General features: G+C 39.6%; 1 protein-coding gene across 1 annotated transcript in view; it reads right to left on the minus strand.

Annotated features, from left to right (window-relative positions):
- XYLB (xylulokinase) overlaps nt 1-20,611 on the minus strand; it is a 79,584-nt gene that overhangs the window by 15,417 nt on the left and 43,556 nt on the right. The gene's annotated exons all lie outside the window — the stretch shown is intronic.

Genomic DNA, 20,611 nt, shown 5'->3' on the forward strand with positions numbered 1-20,611 from the left:
CAGCAAGGTATTACAAGCTTCAGTAGTTCAAGTATCACACTGAAATTCTTTAAAGATTTAAAATTAAATGAATGCATAAATACTTCAATATCTTATATTTTAAAAAATAAATCTACACACTTAATTACCCTAATCTATCACAATAATAGCAGCACAGTAATATGATCTATTACAGTAATATCACCATGTACATCCTCCTGCATGGGGTATTTTACTGTGATACCATTTTGTTACTTTAGCCTCATTTTTAACAAAAGCTAAAAAACATCTTATTTCACACAAAGCAAACTTGGCCAATTTATACTGAGGCCCTAAGTAACTTGCTGTCGCTTGTCCCTTCAATTTCCTTAATGGCAAAATCCCTGAAGAAAGAATCAGAAACAGAAGATGCGCCTCACAAAAGGCTCCTCATGACATTTCTTGACCCATAGTGAGGTGCTCAGGTGGAGTCTAAGACCCAGCTACAGCACTGCATGGAGGACCCCATTTCGCTGATAAATTTAATTTTATTTTCCTCTTTGGAGGATATTCAGTGATGCACAAATTGGGTTTTAAAAGCCATTAGGATCTCTGTCAATGTCAGTAAACAAATAAAACAAACAGTAGAGTGATTCCTCAGGGAAAACAAGTTTCAATTATACCAACACAGAATGACAGATCCCTGCCAAGATTATCACAACAATGTAATAGCACAGAAACCAGTGAAAAATAACTAGCAAGACTCTGTTCCTAGAAAACAAGCTGAACTCTAAATGATCTGCCCAGTAGTTGCAATTCCGCCTTGCTAAACCTTGCTGCAAGTATCAATTCTTGAAGAAGTATCATATCTAGCATGAAAACACATTTCAAAGACAGCCAGCAGGATGGAATTAGAAACAAGTTTATTTGCTACACTTCACAGCAACTGAACGCAAGGAATAAGCCATGCTTACTACCCCCTGCCTCTGGAAAGGGGCTTAACAAGCTGCCGGGCTGTCACCATCAGGAGAGAACCATCAGGTGCACAAGACAGAAGGAATCAAGAGCTGGAGTCTTCTCCTCATCACTAGGTTGGAAAATTCAGGTTTTGCTTGTACTATATATTTATCCCATAACTGTAACTTGGGACATTTCAATATAAATGCATTACCATAAGAAAAGCAGGGGTAACATCTCAGTGCAGGAAATCATCTCTGACCTTGTATTTACCCTGCTTTCAGGTGAAGAAGGTATCTAACGAGGGGAAGTAGAGTTAAAGCCAAAGGTGTTTAACAGACTGATTATCTGCACAATTATCTTAATCCGGACTAATGCTTTTGTGGCTAAACACTAAGAATTATTTCAGTGTCCAGGGAACCCACTTGACAAAAGAAACAGATGTAGATTACGCAGCGAAGTTTCAACTGTTGGTTGGATATCTCAAGTTCTAAACTGGACCAGCTCATGAGTGCAAGCACATACAGATGCAAGGAAAAGAAAAGAAGTACTACGCTGAAGGTACGTCCTATACATGAAGGGCAAAATCATTAATTTTTCTCAACTAGGATGGTTTGCTTCACTGAAACACATCCCAGTGGGTACCAGCTTTGTGAACCTTAGCCATCACCACCTGACAAGAGAACCTGTCCCACTGTACTGTTGGGACTGGTCCATCCAGACCATGAGGAAGAGTGACCTCAGAGCTCTGCATTCCCAGCAGCAGCTCCACATACGGCCAGAGCAGGGACAACAGCTTCCTTGGTTGAGTTTCAACCACTTATTACAAACGAGGAGCAAGTCCCAAAAGAACTGATCTGAATTTGCTGAATTTTGTGTTTCTCTCTTATTTCAGTCTCCCCTGAGAGTGTGGAAAATGCATCGATCACTGATTTCAGGAATTGGCTTTTTAATGCCAATATTGTGTGCTTTACTGCACAGCGGACATTTGCTCTTAGATGTGTAATTGGATACATCTTATAAATAAATAAAGCCCATCACTTATGTATACGGGGGCATTAACAAAGACATCATTCATCTATCACTAGTGGTGTTCTCAGCCAGCTGTGGGTGAATCTGTCAGATGCTACCATCTATCCCCTACGGCAGTGCACAGAAAAAACTTAAATACAGCATTACTGAAAAAAAAAACAACTGTAGCAAACATAATTCAGGAATTCAATTCTCTGACAGCTGAGAGAATCAGTTTAAACATCTTTTAATTAAAAGCTCCTTGCTTAGTACCTAACCAACCCACTTATTTCCTTCCTATTTAAGATTTGATGATTTTTTTAGAGAGCCAATACGGAATTTTAACCCTGTGTGGAAAGCATTCACAGCTGCATGTGGAATCACAGAATCATGGCAAGGCATTGTCCTGCAATATGCATCTCTTCTACACATCTATTATCTGCTGTGCAACACCGTGGCTGATTTAATGAAATTCAGTTAACCCAGCAATTGCTATGGCTGGGGGAGAGCAGTGGGGAGAAGTAAAGATCATAGAATTATAGGATGGCTTGGTTGGGAGGGACTTCAAAGATCATCTAGCTCCAACGCCTGCCACGTGCTGGGTCACCAACCACTAAATCAGGCACTAGATCAGGTTGTCCATGGCCCTATCCAACCTGGCTTTGAGCACCTGAAGGGACAGGGTACAGACAGGAGTACAAGGTACTTCCCCAAACAAAACTAGACTGAGAAGCCAGCCCACAGCCAGATTGTGTTACCATTCCCACAACAAGCCTCCACTCTGTCTTTCAGAGATCCAACAAGAACTGGATGATGTTAAAGTTCATCTCCTGGCTCTCGTCTTCAGTCAAAATATTGCTTATAGCCCCTTATACCAAAAAGCATAAGGGGGAAAATAATCTGTCACTGCAAAGACAGGGAAATTAGTTATTTGTATTATAGGTGTTTCAGTGGTCCCAGAAAGACTGTAGTTTTATATGGCTGTATACTAACAAACAGAGAACTGATACCTTTCCAAAAAAAGCAAGCAATTCAAGCAGATTCAGATACAAAGTAAAGGATGGATTGGAACAAAAATTTTAGAAAGCGGTAACTCAAAGAGCGTTGCCCAGATGGACTCAGCAAATGAAATGGGAATCAGCAATTAGACAGGCAGCCTCTCCTGAGCAACCCAGCATCCCCTGCAATGGTCTTGGCACGTAACTGTATCTATTCAGAAAAAATAATCACATAAGCAAACTCACTTCAATTTGAAGGCTAGTGCTGATGAGTAGCACCAAGGAGGCTGGAGGCAGAAATTCACTCTCCAACAGGAATGGGGGCAGATCAGACTGCTAACAGGTCCAGATGTTGATATCAATAGGAAGACTCCTGACCTTAGGATTTTGGGTCTGACTGCATTTCAACTGGGAAGTAACAACATGCCTGTACCAGTCTTGACTTCTGCTAGCTCATACAAGAAGTCAGGAATGAGAATCTGAGGATGGAAACTCACTGACTTTTCAATCTAAATTTTCACTGTGCACAGCCCTGGTTTGTACCCCAAACTCCAGGCACTTGCTGACATTCAAAACTCCTAAAACACTTTTCCAAGGCTTCACCCAAACAGCTTTATAATGTCTTTCTTATCACAGATGAATCCATAAATAAAACAGAACAATGGAACATGCATTCAAAAAGCAGCTGATTACGCACATGAACCCACGCCAGCTATAAGCATGATTGCAAATAACTGCAATTTACAATTTGTAAGCAACAAGAAAAGTGTCAGCCCCTCCGTTATTTCTCTGATTAACTCCAAACACTGTAATTTAAAAAAAAAATATTTTCTAACTTTTCATTCAAGAAAAAACAAAACAAGAATACATCATTATTTTGCCTCATTTATAAAACAAATGTTCCAAAATCTTCCTCCTTACATATTAACTCTTCAAAAACTCACACTAATCATTCTTCTGCAAATACAGTGAAAGTAAGCACCTGCTGCAGTACACAGCTTTTCTCATCTGTATCTTTGAAATAGGAAAATATGCAATCTACTGAGTGCCTCTCAAATCCCTTCTTATGTGACTTGGAGGACTGGGTCAAAGGCACTTCCTTCTCTGCCTCATTACACTACATTACTTCTGACACCTCCAAGTATTTCATTAAAAAAGGGAAAAAAAAGCCTGCCACAAACAGTCTTCAGCACAACAGACAATATCTACCCGACTGAGTAAAGAGTAATGTAAACTCAAAATCTTTGGGGTTATGTTTATTGGTTTTTCTTTTTGTTTTAAATTTACAGGCCAATACAGCTTCCTGAGTGAATAACTACAAGCTGGAAGCCAAATAATAGAACAAATCCAGCCATCTTTAGAGTACTAAAAAGAAGACAGTAATTCATAAAAGCTATTCAAAAGCCATTTTTTAAAAGACCTTACCTTCCCTTTGAAGTGTCAGTTTATTTATTACAGAAAGAAGCAAAACATATTTGCCATGTAGGTTGACCATTTCCTTACTTACAAGCAAAAAAGTTTTCATATTTCATAACGGGCTTTAATTTCATTAGGGGCTTCAGTTGCTCAAACTTATGTCATAAATTTTCCAGACACAGAATATATTTTTAGTTTTCTAAATACAGTGTCTGGGGAAGAAAAACAACTTCTAAGGATAGAATTGATCATCTGCCTGTAAGGCTACAGCTCTTATCAAACCTGCTCTAACTCAACAGGGGGAAAAAAGCCAAGATTTCCTCTGCAACAATGACAAATATGGCTAATATTCTCAACATTTATGCTACTTACATAGATAAAGTCTCTACAATGATGTAGGGGACAACAATCATGATTCTTCTTGCTCACTCTTCTGCAAGGCAAGAATAATACCACTAAAATGAGTAGATGTGCACACACATCACACCTAAGTAAAACTGAGTAGAAATGGTATCCACGGCCAAGACCCATATGCAACTGCTAGTCTAGGTCACCTTACATTCTCAAGCAACAATGTTGACTTCTAATAGCAGAAATAATTCTTCATGAAGATACCAAATTTAGCTTTCCGAAGACCTTGTGCTTCAGTAAAGACAAGCTTTGTATTTCACAACCCAAAGCTTAAAGAGACTACATCACCGACCCTGAAACCACTCATAACCTAGCCCACACCAGATATGAATGTGCAAGTAACACTGACTCAAAGTCTTTGTCTTTTCAATGGCTTGCAAGAAAATAAACACAGAAAAAATGTGTACATAAATTCTCTTTTAACATTTTCTTTTAACACATTACTACCAATTACCCCAAAACACACGTAGTTAAGAAATACTAAAGGAAACAAACAAATTAAGATACAGCTCCATTGATAATTGAACTTCATTGACTTCAGCAGCATTATGCAGCAAGGAAAACTTTGGCTCATGAATGTTAAATACTTATTTGGAAACAAGCTGATCAATAGTCATAGCAGAGCTATAGCATATACATTGACAAGCTCACAACAAGACCTCTGGAATATTTGCACTTCTTGTAGAAATTCTGCAGAGCTGCAATTGCTTATCAATTTGCTGAGATTTTATTTATTTATTTGAGACATGGATCTCCATTTGACTGAATATTTTGATGAAGCCTGGGCTAAATTCCAATAGTAACGTATTAAAAAGTCTGCAACTCAGCAATAGACTTTACAGCATGGGGTGAAAAAAAGCAGCAGATTTAGATCTGAAGTCTTCATAGATACAGACTGAATAATTTGGAAAAAAACTTCCTATGAATACTTTTAAGGAAAAAGGGAAGGCCAACGAGAAGAAATGCTTCTAATTTATTTGGTTAAATCTGAAAATGTACTTGAGAAGTCCTCTCCTGAAGACAGTATTACTTTAAGTCGTTCTTGCTCTGACTTGCATAAATCCTTGGTTCTGAATTCATTTCTCATAGAAAACTTAAGTTACCATGGAATAGTAAGAAGGGAATGAGAATGATCAAAGAGTTTGAACTCCTTTCCTACAAAGAAAAACTGAGGGAGCTGGGCTTGTTCAACCTGGAGAAGAGAAGGGTCCAGGGAGACCTCACTGCAGTCTTTCAGTATTCAAAGAGAGGTTATAAACTGGAGGGAGACTGACTTTTTACACAATCTGATATTGATAGGAAAGGGGGAATTTAGATTAGATAATAGGTGGAAATTCTTTACTCAGCGGGCAGCGAGGCACTGAAACATGAAAGCTGGAACCGATGTCACAAATAAATTGATTCTCAGGAAATGTTCAGAAGTAGAATTTTAGAGAAGAGACAAACTGGACAGTTGAAATCTAGCCATCACATATAGCTATTCAAAAACCTACCTACAGAGAGCTCCAGAGATGTTAAAGGTGAGAACAGATCATCTGCTTAAAAGAGGCCACACAATTTTAACACAATTACCCCACAATTCAACTCAACACTAATTGTTGAAGACAATAATCTGAAGAGGACAGAGAGTTTCAGATGAAAGACTTGAAGTGAAGGAGAATTTATTGTGGTTACTGGCTGTTCTCATGTTTAATGACCTTTAAAGTTAAATATTTGCACTTTTCCCATCATTTAGGTTTTTATTTTTGAACTTCTGTTTGGTTGATCTTCGTGGCTTCAGCCTTCCAATGAAAAGGTTACTATAGAATTGGGTTTCCTCTTTGTGTCTTGGCAATTACAAACTACAACTGAACTGCATCTTATCTTTCTTTTTGATAAGCATATTAAGTTCTGCTACTCATTAAAAGGCTTATTCCCAAGACCACAAATCACTGATGCTTAGAGCCACTGGTATGCTACCAGTACCTTGCAGAAATGTCTTTACCACTAAAACCACTATCAAAGAAGAGAAAAGTCAGTGAGAGGATTAGAAACATCTACCTTAGCATCATATAGTCAGTTTGCCTATCCCATTTAGCAGGAAGGCGCCAGTGTACAAAATTGGTTGTGCAGAGAGGTTGTAGAGAGTCTTCCTTGGAGACCTCCAAAAACCACCAGGACATGGGATTGGGCACCCTGCTCTGGGTTGGCCTGGTGGAGTAGAATTTGGAGAATATGAATTTCAGAGGTCCTTTCCAACTACAGAATGGTTTGGGTTGGAAGGGACCTTTAAAGATCATCTAGTTCCAACCTTAGCCATTATGTGAACAACTACTAATTCATCACACAGAGAACTTTTCATCAGAAATCAGCCAGGTCTATTAGAAAAATATGCAGGCTTTTAAGGTCTACAACTGTGGAACACACACTATGCAGAGTCCTGAGGGAGGTCAGTTATCCTGTAGTCCTCACTGCAGGAAGCCTTGGAGTTGAGAGAGCTCAGCACTAACCCATTTATCAGGAACACTGGAAATGCAAACTTACAATTGCTACTTCTCAGTTCCTGAACAGGAGGTGAGACATTTAGCCAAAGTCAGAGCCATGCAGGATATTCCCAGAAATTGGTTAAATAAATAAAGCCATCACTACCTTAGGCATTTTCTACTAACTAAACATGATTAAACATGACTGAGGCATAGGAAGTTCCACACAAATGTGCATGGGAATTTCTTCACAGTGCAGGTGATGGAGCACTGGCACAGCTGCCCAGAGAGCTGGTGGAGTCTCCTTCTCTGGAGATATTCAAGACTTGCCTGGATGCCTACCTGTGCAACCTGGGCTAGGGAGCTGCTTTGGCAGGGGGGGTGGACTCAATGATCTCTGGAGGTCCCTTCCTGTGCGATTCAGTGTGATTCTGACACATGAGAAATCCATGCTTGAACCTGAACAAAATATACACACCTTCATGTCTACCCAACTCTAAAGTGGGCAACCACCACATGGCTTTACAGACCATGAAGTGATGTACAGCACTTGCTGCTGAGTTATTTAGAATCACAAAAACATCACTGTTTCATTTTTAAGAACTGTTTGTTCTCACGTACAGCAATACTCAGCCTTGGCAATCTTCTAAGGGTAATAAAAAATTACATTGGCAAATCAACAGATGATACCACCCATCGAAGGTTAAAATGGGAAAAGCAAGGAAGGAGATAAATGAGCTGCCCAAGGTCGCACAAAATCAGTAGAACAACCAAGAATAGAACAAAGGCCTCTTCATTACTTAGATCGCAAATGCATTCGATTCTGCATTAGTTAATCTGCACAGCCTGTGCACCAGTAGAAAGACATGTCCACAGGAGAAAATATAACAATAATCAGATGCAAGTTCAGCGTTACCTAAAGCCACAGAGTATAATTAAAAAGTACGGGTGCAATGATCTGACCTTGAATGCTGCTTGAGTAAAGAGAGAAAAGAATATCCTACCAAGTTTTTTGTTTCTAGAGAAACCCAAAGTGCCACAGACTTTGGGAAAAAAACATACTGAGATCAAGATTTGCAAACCAGATCTCAAATCTGCTTTGTGTCTTTTTGTGTCATCAAGAAATATTAGTAAAGGCCTACAAGCAGCAGGAAAGGGTCAAGGTCCAAGCATTATCAAGTAATGTTGGTGTTTTCTTCAGAAGATTTTTCTAAAGAGGTATTAAATTGTTGGTACTCGTGAATATTGTCCCATAAGATTGTTTTGTATTTAGTGCTGGTGAAGAACTTTTCTTCTTTTTCTTTTTAATACCTCCTACTCTTCTCAATACACATGTATGTAAGTTACAGGCTATAAAGTACTTTGAAAGAATAAAACCAGCTGATAGGAAGAGTACACCTGCTCACAGAACACCAGGCTGAGAAAACCAGAAAACCTGTTTTATTTTCTTTCGCTTGCTCAGAAAAGTTGAATACCCCGAGAAGGGAAGCAAGTAGAAGGAGTTGGAAACACTTGCTCTTTTCTCTCCCTGAAAAATGGAAAGAAGAACAACACTGATCCTCCACGTGTGACTCTGGTGGGTCCCTCCACTGTCCTGAGCCTCCTTCCCCGTGTACCATCTGCACACAGCATGGGGACCCTTGCACCAGCTGAGGCTCTGAGTGCTGCTAAACTCCTCTGTTATTAACAAACCTCCTGCTTTCCAAGTGGATTATCTATAAATGAATTTTGTGACCTCTGGCAGACCGGAACTAAACAGAGAATGGAGCTTTTTCTCCTTTAGCTAAAAAAAAAAAAAAATAGGGGCTACATAAAGATGAATTGAGAGAAGCAATTAATATTTCCTAATAAAAGTCATGCTGAATGTGAGAACTGCTGCTTTTCTCGGGGTTTCTGAGCAGAAAGATTCCAGGTAGCTGTTCATTCAGGGCTGGGCTCATGTAAATTGGGTGCTGTTGCCAAGCAACAATAGGTGCTAAGGAATGAAATACAGGCTGCAGAAACCTAATAGCCTGGAGAGAACAAGAACTACAATCTGAGATTTATGGCAGATATAAAAGGAAAAGAGTCATTCTCCCACACACAAAGAACACAGATACTTTATTATAAATGTCCTTAGCATGTTTTTCTAAGGTATGATTAAGTAATGAAATCCCCGCTCCACCCCAAATCAAACAGGTAATTATTTTTTTAATGTTTTGTTCATTATGCTTTCTAGAAAAAGAACTCGAGAAATTAGCTACCAAGACAAAAGATACATTTAATCCACAGAGCTCTTTTGCCCAAGAATAATGTCAGCTATCCAGACCGTGCTGCAACTGCCAATCAGCTCTCCACTTCCCTTTATGTTTTTGTACCATGCTCATTAACATTGCAACTGATCATCAGAAATTCTCTTTAAGCTTATTAAGATTTTAAAATATTTTTAGCAAGTTAATTAGAATACATTAACAGAGCTCATCTGTGTTCACCCATCATGCATATTTTATTTTATTCAGGCAAATTGTTTTTAAATGAAATACTAGACCCAGGAAGGGTACACTGTTGGGTACTGAACAATACAACTCCTTGGGCAATGTTTCTATTCCCAAACACCCTAAACTTGGTGCTGGACAGCAGGGGATTTTCTGATGGCACACTGTGAGGTATTTTTAGTGCCTACCTTATCCAATTCCCCAGCAGTTGAGGGTGGGTACCAAGACCTGATGGATCCTTGTGGTGTGGAACATCATGTTCCTGCACCATTCTCCGGGCTCAGTATAAATTAAAGCCATCAATGGGGCTTCTCTGGGAACCAATGGCATTATAGTAGGAACAAAAGGAACAGACATGGTACTGCTATAGAGACAGAAAAGAGTCCCTTCAACTCCTCACTCTGTGGTTCAATTGCCCTCACAAATTCAAAGCTTTCTTTTTTTTTCCATTTGAGTCTCTGAAGATATGATTTTACCTTAAGGAAAGGAGTTCAGGCATTATATGGCACAGGTTCCTAACAGGCAAAGGCATACGTGGATTTGGCAGAATAGCAAGAAAAGCTCACCAAGAACAACCCTGAAATACACTTTGCTTTAGCTAGAGTTATAAATTCTTCCCTTTAATGTGCACTAAATGTCACCGAATTCAATCACATAAAATTAAATAACAGTTTATGAGGAAAAGGGAAACAGCAAAACCTACCTTGGAGTATTTTGGGCATGCCACTTCCAGAATTTTACTCTAGTGAGATAAAATCCATCACAGACATTGAAAAGCAACTATAATAATACTGTAATAAGGTGCTCCTCGAGACCTATTCATTCACTCACGCCAATCAGATATTGCATGCTATATTTCAAACTGCTCCTTCAGACTCCATCTGGCCCCAGCCCTTCCTTTCTAAGGATGGATGGAGATTCACAGTAATTTTATCAATAATTCTAAGTGGTTACTTTCAGAAGTCTGCTTGTATAAAAGGATGAACAAAGTTTGCCAACCTCATGCTCGGTTCAGATTCTGCACTCTCACTGCATTTCAATTAATCTAACACAGACTGCAGAGCTGGCATATTTGATTCAGACAGCAAAGAAAACATCCTTTAAAAAGCAACAGGTCTGGGTCTGAAGCTTTTGATGAGCGATCACAGAATTCCTATCAAAACACACACTGCAATCTCAGCCACCACACATTTCAAGATCTGCATCATTAACACTGATTTGAAGGATGTCAATAATCTCTTTCACAATCTATAAAAGTTCTTTATCTCCATGACACTTGCTGCTCTTAACCGATTATTGTTTAGATGCGTTTTACTCCTGTTACCTCTCCTGAGATGTTAACCTCTCCAGTTCTACCAGCTATGCTTCCTCCCACTGAGGAACCCCAAAACTGGGAGAGCTTTTTTTCAGTGCTTGGCTGAACACGTGAACCACACCGGCACAGGGGAATTTTAATCACAGTTGGGCAATCCTATGGCAAGCTCTTCCAGATGCTAAAACAACTGCATCAGTGGGTGGAGTCTCTCCTCTCTGAAGAAATATCCCTATTGATTGCATCAGATAAAGCTACCCTGTCATAGCCTTTTCCATCTATTTCTGCATTCATTAATCAACTCAAACATCCAAAGCACATGCTCCAGCCTACCCTTTCTCCTCAAGCTTGCCTGGGCAGAAGTTTTGCTTTATAAAGGAATTCTCTGCCTTAGAAAGCCAGAAGAGAGATCTCACCTCCCTGCTGCAGAGCTGGCAGCAGGCTGCTACCGTGGCCATCACTGCCAACAACCCATGAATTGGCATTAACACAAACTGTGTTGGTTTATTTTGTAACATTTAAGCAGAAATATATCCTGTCCTAGGGAAAGAATCTACCTAGAAATCAATGCATGTTTCTAACAACAGTCTAATTGCAAGAGAGTAAAGAGTAAATGAGCAATGAAGGCAAGCTGACATTTTATTGTCATTTGGAGTGACCAAAGACACTGAAATATGTTTACAATTAAAAGTATTCCCACAAAAATATAAAAAAAATGGACAATAAAGTGCAATTTAAGAAGGCATATGTTCCTTACTCTGGTGAACATGCTTTGCCCCTAGAATGGAAATCAAGGCTTGACTACCCAGGCCAGCACAACATCAGCAAATCCCTATAATAATCCTCCAAGAGCTGCATCTATAGTGCAGCTACACTCAAGCACACCAACCTCAGGAATTTAATGAGAACTTGAAATTCTGCAGTGCTTACAGAAAATTCCCTGTTAACCCAGCCATGCCCAGAACACCCACAGTGAATTACACACCCCAACTGCTGCTGACTCTCCTTATCCCCTAGGCAAGTCCCAAGCTACCTTTACTGAAGAGCTGCAAAACTCCTGGCTATCTGAGCACAGAGAATTTATGACCAATTCTTCATGATTTCTTCTGCCAGAAATGCTCCACCGCCATCTAAGAATGCAATTTAACTGTGCAAAAAGAAACTGTTCACTTCTTCCACTGAGTGACAAAAGGCCAAGGAAATGCTTCCCCAGTCTGGGTACATCTCCAGTTACCTGAGATGAGTTTATCACATACAGCTAAATACGGTGCATCCTGAGTCCCATTCACATTAAATTCAAGGACAAGATCTTCTCCCCAGTTCCTCACCTTTAACATGTTAAATAGCAATAAAGGGTGCAATGACTTTCCAAGGGCATTTACCTGCTTAATTATTCATCAGAAAATTGACTCAGGCACCACAGTATTAAACACACTAAGTAAATTAAGGGGAAAAGCAACAAAAGAGGAAAAGGAATGACTGTGGTGAGAAAAACATGCAGGCACCCATTTCAATCTCCCTGTGTATTTGAGTATCTCTGTTTTTGTTGCTCCAAAAGTAATGCCTCCTATTTATTTTCATGGAAACTACAACAGATGCCAAGAGCACTATGAGATAAAGGAAATTTGCAGTTACTGCACGACCATTAGCTATGCATTTTCACTAGCAATGACCAAGAAACTGTATGCCATGCTTGTAAACTTCAGCACCAGTAGAAGCATCACTGTTTCACACCACCTATCACAGCACTGTTACAAGGAAAATGTTTCCCACACAGTTCATTGGCCCAAACTGATGGAAATCAGAAGAGGCCAAATACAGGTTATATGATGGGTGCAGTGGGACAGTCCAGCCAAGACTGACAATGTGCTCCACAGTCCTGGTTGAGATGTTCTTCACTTTGTGGTGTGACATCTGCACATGGCCATCTGGGATGTGGTTTGTCTTTAACATCACTGACACCACTGCTGAAATACACCACTCACCATCTCAGTGTGTTAACCTCCTCTGTTTGCTCTCAATAAAGGTTCAGCAAGCATCAGAGAGTGGCAATGGGAGCCATTTTTTCTGCATAGAATAATTAAATACCATGCCTTTGTCAGACTGCCCCTCTACTGCCATCTGCCACACAGCAACAAAATGTAATGGAATAAGGTCAGAAGGTTCAACCTCTGCTGCCATCCCACCAACATCTGCCTCTGACATCGTGGGCAAACATCAGAAAATAGGATACATTACTTTTGGAGCAGCCCTTCTACAAAAAAAAAAAAAAAAGAAAAGATAGTAAAGTAACAGAGCAATTATCTTCCATTCCTTACAGTACTCTGAATAGGATCTTGAAACAATCTAACCATGCCCAGAGCACTCTAACAGTGTTATTTTCACCTAGGTACACTAAGAAATTTCTGAAAAAAGGAAGTTGATACCTTCATGGACAATTAAATCTTATTGCAGGGAAAACATCTGTTTAAACAAAGGCCTTATAGAATGAAAAGGTGCGGAATCTGACCCATGAATGATCCTTGTTTATTCTAAATGATGGGCTTGAAATATCTCATTAAAATAATAACAGGTTAACAGAAAGATACTGTAATACAAATTCTAGTTACTGCTCCATAGAACACGAATATCTTATTAAAATAAAGAGCATCAGATTTTAGTTTGGACCAAAACAAATGTCTTTCCAATCAAGACATCTAGTGGATTGAATGCCTCTTGTAAGCAGGTGCCACTGTGTTATATTTTCATCCCAACTGCTGAGAATAAGCTAGAAGAAAATGACAAAGTAAATTGAACAAGAAAGTGTCTGATCTTGATGAATAATTCAATGAAGCAATGCAACAAATACTGATCTTTTCTGGTCAAGGCAGTTTACAACTGTCCTCTGCTTAGAAAAATGACCTTCCCATTGTAATTACGCTTTTGACTTTAGGTACTGAATCACAGTCTCAGTAATACTTAAATTCCGGCTCCCAGTTCTGATGCTGATCTCAAAGCACTCTAATCCCACTACGTATCTCATCTTTCTTCAACAAAATAATACGCAGGTTGCTCCAAAAGTAATGCCTCCTATTATTTCCACGGAAACTACAACAGTTGCGAAGAGCACAGTTATGCTGTTCAATAGAGCAAACGCTCAGCTACTAAATACTGTTTTTCAACACAGGCACCACCATTAGGCATGCTTCTCTGCCCTAGATGAACAAGAGCCTCCATGCCACACTCGTAACAACCTACACCAGAAGAGATGACCCACTGTCACTTTCACTTCTGCTGAAACACACTACTCATCACCTCACGGTGCTCACATCCGCTCTTTGTGTCAGCCTCTCCTGCCATACCACCACTTCTGACATCGTGGTCTAACATCATAATATAGGAGGCATTACTTTCTGAGCAGCCCTTGTACGACTACTGAAGATCTTCAACTATGACAGTAGGCAACCTGTTCAGTTTTGCTTACTTTTCTTTTGTCTCAAAAAGCATGAGGGTATCTCTTAATAGAGCCCATAGCATTACAGCCTGCCAAGAGACTTGAGTTGTGGTACACCACAGCGGGAGGTACGAATCAAAACAGGAACAATGTCACCTGCCAGGGACAAGGCAGCTCAGTGAACGCCTGAATTTCTCTTCCTGCAACAGTCAGAGCTTGAAAGCTAAGGATTTTATGATCCACACTGAGGATTATCTGAAGTCTAACAAAAGTACATTTTACCTACTTTTCTGTCTGTTAGAATGTATTACAGTAGATCTACAGTGGGAAAGCAGGATTCAGGGCTGTTGTACTGTATTTCTGCCTTACACCGTCACTGACATCTTGCATTACATTGGGAAACCTCTCTTCTCCCATCTAGGTGTATAAACAAGCAGTATGAACACTAAATCTAGTGGAAATATGATTTTTAAAAGTACCTCCATATCAGCAGATGATCCATACAGTCACATAACAGAATTCACTTGGGAAAGGGCTGAGCTGGCTGCCAGTCTATTCCCAGAAGTACATCTTTTATTCTTGACAATTAAAAACAAAAAAACTACAAGATCTCACCTGTCAGGGACAGAAGAACTCCATCAGTGCAAAGGACAGCACAGCTGGATGATCTAATGACCAGAGATCCAGGGAAATCCTACCTAGAAGTGTGGTACAATACAGCGTGTGTATATATAAGAAGAAATCTAGTTTACAAGAGATTACTGATCCAGATGGAACAACAATGAATAAAGAAAAAAGAAACCAACAAATGAAGCCTACCAAATTCTGTAATAAGAGATGCAGCGAGTTGGACTGGCTTAAATGCAAGTAAGTGCACAGGCACACAGGTGCATACTTTCTGTCCTCTGCAATATATCAGTATCTGATGCTCATGAGCACTGAGATTACATTTGGCCAGTTGGCAGCACTTCTGAACACCCAACAATCTAATAAAAATATATTTTTTCTCTGTGCTAGACAAATCTGCCCACCTTCAACCTCTGCTACCCATAAAACACACAATTTATTCAAGTACCTTTACTCAGAGTATAATTAACCTTTTCAATGTACAAAAGCTTCTGTGCCTCTTAAATGAACAAAGAGCTATTAATGAACAAAAATACCTTCCTGATCAAACGTTTAATACTGGTTCTGGGAATACAGAGTATAATATTACCACACATACACTGTATTTTATACAGCATATAGTTCACATATCTTCTTCCAAAAGGGTTCTGTTTCCTAAATATAACCACATCACACTGATTTTTATACACCATAAGGATACTTTAGTCAGGTCACTGTAGATTTACACTGATAATAAAAAAAACCTGCACAACACAATCATGAAAAAGAAAAACCCTATTTGCCCTAGTTTCAAGCCAAAGGATGACTTGTAAGAGGAGAGCAAGATGAATTTGATTTTATTAATTTCAAGGTTAAATTGCAAGGAACCTTAGCATCACACACAGGACATAAGTTTTCAGCACACGGTCTGTGAGCCCTTGGCAGCACACAAGGTAAGAAAAACAGGTCTGTTGTCTAGGAGACTTGAATTTTCCACATAAGAGGACCAATCCTATACTGAAAAATTTATGGAACCCGCAAATATTGAGTCTGAAGAGCAGTGACCAAGAGGAAAGAAGGTATGCAAGTTGTTCTCATCTTCCTTTCCCCAGTGCTAATTTCTTACAGCGATAAAAGATCAGAATCAGACTGGAAGGGTCCAATTCCCCAGTGTCCCACATCTTGTTCATGTTGTGCACTTTCCATCAAGGCAAATGCTAGCTTTAGTTCTGTAATTTTAGCTGTATTTCAAATCAAAAGATGCACTGAATTTTGCAGTAGTACAACTGTTGATAGTCCTGTCAGATATTTAGGCTTAGTTACCAAAAACCACCTTCAGGGAGTACAAACATTTCCCCTCTGGCATCCTGTCAGTCACAGCAAATCTGTAAATAAACTGTCAAACTCCATTCCAATCATTCCTGAATCTGCAAGGGAAAAGTAGTAAAATTGGTGCAGCTGGTTGTAGTCCCTGTAGAGCAGGGCTGATTTCACAGCTTTAATATGGTTCAGTACTTCACAGCAAGTCCGATCTGATATACAGCATGCAGAAATGAGTGACACCTTTGCTAATCATTTTCTTAAACTTATCACATGTGGAGGTAATAATGGATGCAATGACTTTTCAAGGGCATGGACTGGTTAATTTTTCAACAGCAAACTGACTCAATTCTACAAAATTAAAAATACACTAAGACACATTGCAAAGGTATTTAAATTATGGAGAATTGCAAGAAAAAGGAAAACCAAAGCTCCAGTCATAGGGAAGACTTTAGATTCTCTTCTTATATCAGCATATGAAAAGTAGGAATACAACAGCTGCAAAAAAAACCCAAGGATCTAACTAGAGATGCTGGCTATAGCAAAAACTAATTAAATAAAATGGGAAACTCTATGTATTATTACCTAGAACATACTGACACCCTTGTTTTATAATTCATTGCTCATGACGTAGTTCTGAGAGATCTGGTCAAGACTTATTCTGCAAGGTTTTTTTGTTGCTGTTGGAGCATGACAGCTAATCAAAGTATTTTTCAGGAACAGAAAACAAGTAGCAGGAGAACAGAAAACAAGTAGCAGGAGAAAGATCAGGAAAAGAATGGGTAAATATTATCACCCCACTGTCCATGGACTCACCTAAGATATACAATCACCTAGGGTAGAGATGGAAAAGAACCTGAAGCAGGGTCTGCTTTATTCTACATATTTTCTTTCCCCATCAAGTTGTACAAAGTCATACGGTCTCTCTGGACCTGTGAATATTTCATAAGAAGTAGAATAGCCCCAAGCAGAAGACAGACTGACTCTAACCCCAATATCAAAGGCACTGGCTTGATTTATGTCAAATCCAAGTTCAAGACTCAGTCCTGTATCAGTCAGAAAATGGATTTCAGTTGCCATCTCCAGGATATGCACCTTTCATGATTCTTCACAAAAACTCCCTGAAGTGTAATTTTAATTACAAGGAAGCTTGAAAACAAATTTTGAAAGCACAAAATTTCTTGTGAAACAAAAATACGCGTATTTGATTGTATGCACTACCTCATTCTCCCTGTTTCTGGGACAGGCAAGCAAAACTTTTCATGGCAACAGCTGAATTACAACAGAGGAAAGGATTAGGGTGAGTTGCTGAGGTCAGTATGAAAGTAATTAGTATGAAGATGAAAAAATACTATCACGCCCTTAAATAGGGTTCATGTACATTCAGATTTCAGCTGAGAAGTTGACTGGCTGGAAGGAGAGGAGCACACAATGCATCATGATTTATCATACATGCCCTGGCTTCCTGTGCACTACGTGTGTCAGATCTGGCATATCACAGACATGACCACCAGGCCTACCTGCTACTACTTCTTTCCATTGTTTCCCATAAGAAACAATGGAAATGCAAACCCACATCTACCACAAGGAGCTGGTGGAGTCACTGTCCCTGGAGGTGTTCAAGAAATGTTTTGATGCTGTACTTAGGGACATGGTTTAGTGGGGAGATACTAGTGGCAGGTTGATGGTTGGACTAGATGATCCCAGAGGTCTTTTCCAATGTCAGTGATTCTAAGAACCCTTCAGACTGGTTTCTTTGCTCTTCATGTATCCAGGCATTTCACCTAAGGCACAAATAAACCATCAAAATCTGAAAACATCAGCAACTCTGGACTAGAACCTTCAACTTGTTGGTGCACAGAGTCCTTAGCAAGTTTTCAACAGAAAATTAACTAAAAAAAAAAAAAAAGAAGAAATCTCAAGGCATTAATCCTATTTCCCCTATAACAACCAAACTAGTTTATAATCCCAACCTGACAATAATCAATTCGTCCTCAGAGCACCCTTAACAGATAGGAATTAACGGACTCTGTATTTTAGCAGTGAGAGTCTGAGATGGAATAAAGCTGTTCACCTAGATGAATTAGGACTGTATACCAAGTCTCCAGAGCATGAAAGCATCTCCTAAATCACATCACCTTTTCATTGTGAACCATAGTCAATGCTTCGCTTTAAAATCAATGAGACATCAAAATCCAGCCCGTACACTTCTTTCCATCCCAAAAAAGCAACACTGTTTCACCTTCCAATAAGAAACAAAATGGTTTATTGGATTGTCCTTCCAGTATAAAAAAAATCACTTTGCGTACTGCGATTTCAGCCCTAAAAGACTGCGGTGAAATGCAACACCCTGGCAGTAAGCACAGCAAAGCACAACTCGTGACATGACATGAACCCAAAGATAACAGCTGACAGAAAGGGGACACAGGTAAAATAATGCAATTATCCCAATGGGAGCTGCTCCAGGGCACCTGTGTTAACTCCCCTGCCAAAAACATTTTCAACTCTCTAATGGCTTCAAATGATAAGAAAATCTATGATGAAAGAAAGTCCACAAGGCTACACCTGCAAAGTGAAGTATTTTTAAGGAAAATACTCCACATATAGAGACGGAAGCAATTAAAAACAGAAGAAAAATGTGTACTGCTGTCTTTGTTTTCACCCAAGCTGAACTTCCCCTGCTATTGAATTGCTGGCTCACTGGGCAGCTGGCTGATATCCCGAGCCATGAACAGGAAGAGCTTGTCTGGGAAATCAGCACAAACCTCAGGCTTGTTTGTTTGGAAATGAGCCCACGCAAACACTTGCCCACACATACAGACCAAGGTCTATAGCATATTGTGACAAAGTATCTGGACCTGGTGATGAAAGGCTGAAGCTCTATATGCCTTCTTCATCTCAGGTTTGGAAATATGGTGGAGCAAATCTTCCTGGAAACCACTTTCCAACATGATGGATGGAGAAGAGAAGGCTCTTGGGGAATCCTGTTCATTGCACCAATACTTCTGGAGGATGGGGGACAGAGCATGTGAAGACAACAAAGCCAGATTCTTCTTCCCACTGCTTCCCAATGACAGCACAAATGGCAATGGCCACAGACTGAAATACAAGAAATTCCTTTTAAAAATATAAACTGTTTTTTATGACTGGTAAATAAACTCTTGAGAACACAATAATTACTCTGTAGAGTAGAAGCTTGTGAAGAGAGACATCTCACTTTGTAGGAACCTGGCCCCAAGAAAGACTTCAGATTTCAGTGGTAACTGAATGAGACTAACGTATCTTTGCAACTTGTAAAAATCTTGTCATAAGGATTTAAATAAACAACTGACCTGCTTAAAACTTCAGATCCCAATATTGGCTATTTTTTAATTATAGAATTGAAATAATTTTCTATTCCCTACTAGACTCTCCATCCTTTTCAAGTTTCCCAAATAACGTTTCATCAGAAAATGGCACATCCTAGCAAGCATAATAGCACGTTTCTTCACAGAGGCAACGAAGGACAGAATATACAGCCGGGACGTGACTAAATTAATTTTGAAAATCTCCTGAATTTAAAGTGCCTGGTATTTAACACTGTGATAACTGCGGGGAGGAGAATTGTCCATGCCTTGTAAGGTGGAAAGAAAAGAAGCACTCGGCTACTGCTGAGAAGCAGACAGACGGACAGATGTACTTGACATGCTCTCTGGAAGCCCTGCAGGCTTCATCAGCGGTGCTTGTAAGGCCTTTGAAGTGTAGCTGTTGCACAGCTTGTAAGTCCCTTCCTCTGGAGCTACCAATGTTGTGGTGTTATAAGCTACTTAAGCTCCTTACTCCAGATCTAAGCAAACAGCTTGACGCACTTACAAGCTTCACTCCCTCTTATTCTGAAGATTTTAAGCTGCTTAGCTTACCGTCTTCAACTTTCAAATTCCTACAACCAAATCCTACCCAGGCATCACGCATCCACCATTATTAGCCCAGTTCTCTTTGCTCAGGATTCTGACTCTCTTAGACCAAGTCAACATTAGAGCAAAATGTACTTTTTAAACTTTGCCCTTACAAAGTTGCAGCCAATACATGAATGCCTATTGTTCAGCAACTGTCATATTGCATTTCCAGAATCCACAGTTTTACTGCAAAGCAGTCCGGGTTTCTATCCTGACAAAGCTTTCCATCAAGGAAGTTTATTATATATTTTTGTTACAATTTTCAAAAAATCTGCACAGGCATAACTTTGTTCTCATAAACGCAAGCTTTTACTGTTA

Source organism: Cyrtonyx montezumae, unplaced genomic scaffold, assembly GCF_038088225.1.
Source record: "Cyrtonyx montezumae isolate F1298 unplaced genomic scaffold, pur_monq_1.0 scaffold_32, whole genome shotgun sequence".
NCBI classification, from domain to species: Eukaryota; Metazoa; Chordata; class Aves; order Galliformes; family Odontophoridae; genus Cyrtonyx; species Cyrtonyx montezumae.